Source organism: Natrix helvetica, assembly GCF_964273705.1.
Source record: "Natrix helvetica genome assembly, chromosome: 2".
In the NCBI taxonomy this organism is placed as follows: Eukaryota; Metazoa; Chordata; class Lepidosauria; order Squamata; family Natricidae; genus Natrix; species Natrix helvetica.
The window spans coordinates 205965611-205971610 of record NC_138552.1 but is presented as its reverse complement, the minus strand read 5'-3'; the positions used below and the strand labels follow the sequence as shown (position 1 = coordinate 205971610).

The following is a 6000-nucleotide window of genomic DNA, read 5'->3' as shown; positions in this document are numbered from 1 at the left end:
TCATCTAAAATCCAAATGTTCTGTAAGAAAATTTGCAGGTGTACTTATAGCTGAAGAAAAGTGATTGACAAATTATATATAATTGTTTTCTTCTTCCTCTCAAGCTTTGTGTTACATAGCATTTAACATTCTGTTTTGTGTATAAATTGTTCCAAGTTAGTTGATTTCAAACCTCTCATTTCCTTTAATTTTTTCCTCTCATACTTCCCTGATTAAAAAAAAAGGCATACATATTGTGGGAATAAATATCCATTTGGTTCAGCTCCAAGCCAAGACAAAGGCACTGGAGACAAAATGGAGGCTGGAAGCTGATTGGAAAGTGGGTTTAATGATGAAGCAGAACCAGAGGTGAATTGCTACCGGTTCACACTGTTTCGGGCAAACCGGTAGTGGTATTTTGGCCTGGCAGCTGGCCATGCCCCGAACCGGTTCCCCAGTCACCGCTGCTGTTGCCAGCATGGTTTTTAGTAATTTTTTCATGTTCTGTGCATGCACAAAACAATTTACAGTCAACTCTGCATGCGCTTACGAAGTGAACCAACAGCAACGCTGGCAGCAACCCACCCCTGAGCAGAGCCGCATGGGTTCTGGGCAGCTGACTACATGGAGTATGTGTGGGGTTATACCTTCTCTTGGGCTTTGCACTTTAACTTTCTGTTCTGTTCCTGCAAGAACATGTATTCTATTGGTTGTTGTCAGACTCCCATGGGGCCATGTAGGAGCAGTGACGTGCAGTCAGGGGAGGCAGAGCCTCACCGCTCTCATCATGAAAATTAAAAAAAAAATACTCTGGGAAGCCGCAAAAGTGGCTGGGAGAGGTGCGCGGCTTGCTTTAGCCTCCCTGGACATCACAGCAGCAGCCCCAAGTGCGCCGATCTCGCCATTTTTTGCATCGGGCGAGCCCAGGATCCTTGCAAGGGGAATGGGACCATGTGTGCAGGAGGCTCCTCAGCACCAGCCTCAGATCAGCGCAGTCGCGGTCCCCTTCATGTTGGCTCAGGAAGGAGGGAAATGGGACCATGTGTGCAGGGGAAGGGGACTGCGGCTGCGCTGATCTGAGCCTGGTGCTGAGAAGCCTCCTGCACATGTGATCCATTCCCCTTGCAAGGATCCCGGGCTCGCCTGATGCAAAAAATGCCTAGGTAACATCATCAGCCTCGGGCCCTGGGTAAGGGTGGAGGGGTGGCGGTGGTTATGCGGGAATGTTTAGAGCCGAGGGAGTTCACTGTTCCTCAGATACCCGGGTGTGAGTCCCTTGGTGTGAACTGGGGCCCAGGGAGGCAGTGGGGCTTGCTGATTGTATACTTGGCTCCTCGCTATGCATCAGCAGCCCTGCCCGAGCTCCTCGAGCTAATCTCTGCGACGGCAGTTGAGACTCCCAGACTCTTGGTCATGGGGGACTTCAACTTGCCGTCAATGGGAGCGGCTTCCGAGGCGGCTCGGGAGTTCATGGCTTCCATGACGGCCATGGACCTGACCCAATTAGTGCAGGGCCCCACTCACGAAGGGGGCCACACACTGGACCTCATTTTTGTATCTGAACAGTGGACGAGTGATCTGGGAATAGGGGACTTAGTCATCACGCCCCTGTCATGGTCAGACCACTCATCCCTCCGGCTGGACTTCCCTGGCGCTATCCCCCACCGCGAGGAGGCGGAACCAGACCCTATAAACTGGTACCGCCCCAGGCACCTGATGGAATCTGACAGATTCCAGACGGAGCTTGGGCCAATTCCTGTAGCCTTGTCCCGCTCCCGCTCCGAGGACCTAGTGACCGCCTGGAATAGGGCGACGACTGGGGCCTTGGACCAGGTTGCGCCTTTGCGACCTCTCCTGCGGCATCGACCCACCCGGGCTCCTTGGTTTACTGAGGAGCTTAGGGTGATGAAGCGCCACAGGAGACGTCTAGAGAGCAGGTGGAGGTCCTCACGCTCCGAATCTGACCGAACACAGGTAAGAGCCTATTTGCGGACTTACCTTGTGGCAATAAGAGCGGCCAAACGTAGACATTGTGCTGCTCTTATTGCGTCCGCGGATAACCGCCCTGCCGCCCTGTTTAGGGTGACTCGCTCCCTTCTATCGCAGAGGGTGCGGGAGACACCCTTACAGGGTAGAGCAGAGGAGTTTGGGGAATATCTTCAGGACAAAATCGATCAGATCCGGAGCGGGTGGACCTCCGTCAGTGGACCAGACGAGCCGCCAACAGCGAGTCTTGAGAGACCACTCTGGGAGGAGTTTGACTCTGTTGCCCCCGAGGATTTGGACAGGTTGCGTGGACGGCTGCGACCCACCACTTGTTTAACGGACCCGTGCCCCTCCTGGCTGGTACTGGCAGCCTGGGAGGTGACACGAGGCTGGCTCCTGGGCCTGGTGAGCGCGTCATTGGGTGAGGGTTACTTACCAACCGCCTTGAAAGAGGCGGTGGTGAGACCCTTGCTCAAGAGGCCTTCACTCGACCCAATGGAGCTAGCTAACTATCGTCCAGTCTCCAACCTTCCCTTCGTGGCGAAGGTTGTTGAGAATGTGGTGGCGCAGCAGCTCCCGCGACACCTAGACGAATCCGATTATCTAGACCCACGCCAGTCCGGCTTCCGACCCGGGCACAGCACCGAGACAGCCTTGGTCGCGTTGGTCGATGATCTCTGGAGGGCCAGAGATAGGGGTTGCTCCTCTATCCTGGTCCTATTAGACCTCTCGGCGGCTTTTGATACCATCGACCATGGTATCCTATTGCGCCGGTTGGAGGGGATGGGAGTCGGAGGCACCGTTTTGCGGTGGTTCGGCTCCTACCTCTCTGACCGGAAGCAATGTGTGTTGACAGGGGGACAGAGGTCGTCCCTGAGGCCACTCACTTGTGGGGTGCCACAGGGGTCGGTCCTCTCGCCTCTCCTGTTCAACGCATATGTGAAGCCGCTGGGTGAGATCATCCGTGGTTTTGGGGTTGAATACCACCTCTACGCTGATGATACTCAGCTGTATATTTCAACCCCAAACCACCCCAACGAGGCTGTCGAAGTGATGTCCCGGTGTTTGGAGGCCGTCGGGCTCTGGATGGGGGACAACAGACTCAAACTCAACCCCTCCAAGACCGAATGGCTGTGGTTGCCGGCACCTCGGTTCAGCCAGCTGACTCCATCGCTGGCCATAGGGGGCGAACAGTTGTCCCCTGTGGAGCGGGCGCGCAATTTGGGTGTCCTCCTTGATGCCCGGCTGTCAATGGAGGACCATGTGACAGCCGTGGCAAGGGGGGCATTCCACCAGGTTCGCCTGGTGCGCCAATTGCGCCCCCTACTGGACCGGAGTGCCCTGCGCACGGTCACTCATGCGCTGGTGACGTCTCGCCTGGACTACTGCAATGCCCTCTACATGGGGCTTCCCTTGGGACGCATCCGGAGACTGCAGCTAGTTCAGAACGCAGCCGCGCGGGTTATTATGGGAAGTACTCGTTACTCCCACGTAACACCTCTCCTGCGCGAGCTGCACTGGCTACCTGTAGCCTTTCGGGTGCGTTTCAAGGTATTGATTACCATCTTTAAAGCGCTCCATGGCAGAGGACCTAGTTATCTGCAGGATCGCATCCTACCACACACGTCCCTGCGACCTATCCGCTCACACAGGGAGGGGCTCCTCCTGGTGCCGTCTGCTAGGCAATGCCAGCGGGCGACACCTAGGAGTAGATCCTTCTCTGTGATGGGCCCAACCCTCTGGAATGACCTCCCCCCAGACATTCGAACCACCACCGACCTCCGCTCCTTCCGGCAAAAGTTAAAGACTCACCTATTTCAATCAGCTGGCCTGGCACTGTCTTAGTTTTACCTCCCGGGATTTATTTATTTTAATTGGGTTTTAAGGGTTTTATAGGCTTTTAACGTATTATATTTATTATTCGATTACAGTCTCATAACCTCCTTCACCAGTATTAATTTAATTGTTTATGTATGTATTTTATAATGTATTTTAGTGACTGTACACCGCCCCGAGTCCTCTCCGGGAGAGGGGGCGGTCTATAAGTGTGAATAATAAATAAATAAATAAAATAAATCAGGGCTAGAAGGGAGTGGGGGGGGGAGGAGGAGAAAGGAGAAGTTTCTCTTCTCAGAAATGTCTTCTCAGTGGAGCTGTGGCAGCCTACCTGTCCCTTTCTGACATTTCTGAGAAGAGAAACTTATCCGGTCGGGCTCACCAGCCATAAACCTCACCGCACGTCACTGTGTAGGAGTCATAGCTGGCTCTATAGGCAAAGTTTGGTTGAAGTTTGATCTGCTTTGAGATGATCCAATGAATGCTTGTGTTCTGAAATATCCTTAGGAGATTGTGCAATGTAGTGAGCTCTATGTTTTCTGCTAAATGGCAGTGGGTTAATCCTATTATGTCCTGAAGGGTAATCACATCATCCTGGAGCAGAGAGACTTTTTTTTATAGCTAGGTTGGCCTAGTCTTTCTTAATGGGCACAAAATATCTCCCAAGGCTATTAAGAAAAGATGGGGGTTGCTTTCTCTAAAAAACTTGTTTCTCCATTTCTCCCTCTGGGAAATATTTGAAATATTATGTCTTTTTAATATTCCTCAAAATATTTCATTCTTCTAGGAGGGGGTGGCTTCCCACAATATGGTACGAAAGAGGGAGAAAAACAGACCAATTCATCCAGATTTAAGCATGTAAAATAAGAAACAAATCATTTCTGTTAGATTGGGTATTGAGAAGGCAGAGACAGGCTTATGGCAACAACAGCTCTTTATTAACGATAGAATAGTCTGTACAATCCAGCAACTGCTTGGTCTGACAGCAGCCCTTTTATAGGGAGCTGTCAGACCTCTTAACCAATAGGATTCAATATCTGTTCCCGCCTGAACAGAGGACCTTGGTGGAAATCATAGCAGATAGAGTGAATATCTAACAATTTCCACACCTGGAGTATGTCTACTAAGAAATGTCCCATGTTTTCAAGTGAGATGTACCCCTGAGTAAATGTACTTTGCTTTGTATCTTAAACTAAATTGGAACCAGTGTAATAGTGCCCATGAGTACATAATTGATAATGCTTTTTATCCACTTTATTTGCTCAATAATTACTGCAGAAAATTTCACATACATTCTTGATAGCTGAACTTGACATACAAAAAGTTTCCACAATAATTATACTGAGTTTGCCCATAGGAAGACCAAGTGCTTTCCTTTCATAATTATATATGAACAATTCTTGCATTTACTCTCTATTATTCCTTTTGGAATATTCCACTTTAAATTCAGAGGAGGGAGCTTTCAGAGGAGTGTTGTAATCCATCAGTAATTTATCCAGTGAAAAATAAATATGACTTTTATCATTTTTTCCTGTTTTTAGAATAAAGAACTAGGATTAATACTATAATGCAGGGGTGTCCAAACTTGGGAACTTTAAGACTTGTGGACTTCAACTCCCAGAATTCCCCAGCCAGCCATGCTGGCTGGGGAATTCTGGGAGTTGAAGTTCACAAGTCTTAAAGTTCTCAAGTTTGGACACCCCTGCTATAATGCTTCTAATCATTCACTGGTGACTGATCCTTAAAGGTCTGGTGCTTTGCATAGCCTATATAATAAGACTACATTTCCCAACAGCCACTGCATCTTCCTGCAAAAAGAGGGTTATTCTTTCAGAGGAATGAGAAAGGCCAGACTGAGCAAAGGAGGGAAAACAGAGAAGAAACTTCCATGAGGAAATTGGGTGAGACATCAGTAAGAAACTGGCCTGAAATATTAGAAAGTGATGTATTCTAATCTGTACACAAGCCAAATATTTTGGAGGTAGGATACTCAGGGAGAGAAAAGGCCTAATAATACGTTTGTGTAGCCTTGGATCGAATGAAAAAACGTCTATAGGTTAAAATCTTTCCTTTTTGCTACGGTATACAGTGGCTAAAAGATGTTTTTATTGCTTTGGGTTGACCAAATTTCAGTGAAAGTGCTTTTGAAATATCTGAAATCACACACAAGCCTTTGTGTCATTGTTGGAGGGTGTAACC

At 49.3% G+C, this 6000-nt stretch overlaps 1 long non-coding RNA gene across 1 annotated transcript in view; it reads left to right on the top strand.

Annotated features, from left to right (window-relative positions):
- The first annotated feature begins 5601 nt into the window (after positions 1 to 5601).
- LOC309388409 overlaps positions 5602 to 6000 on the top strand; it is a 37213-nt gene continuing 36814 nt past the window's right edge. The window contains exon 1 of the long non-coding RNA XR_014174774.1: positions 5602 to 5702. This is a non-coding gene — a long non-coding RNA (uncharacterized lncRNA). The remainder of the gene's footprint in view (positions 5703 to 6000) is intronic.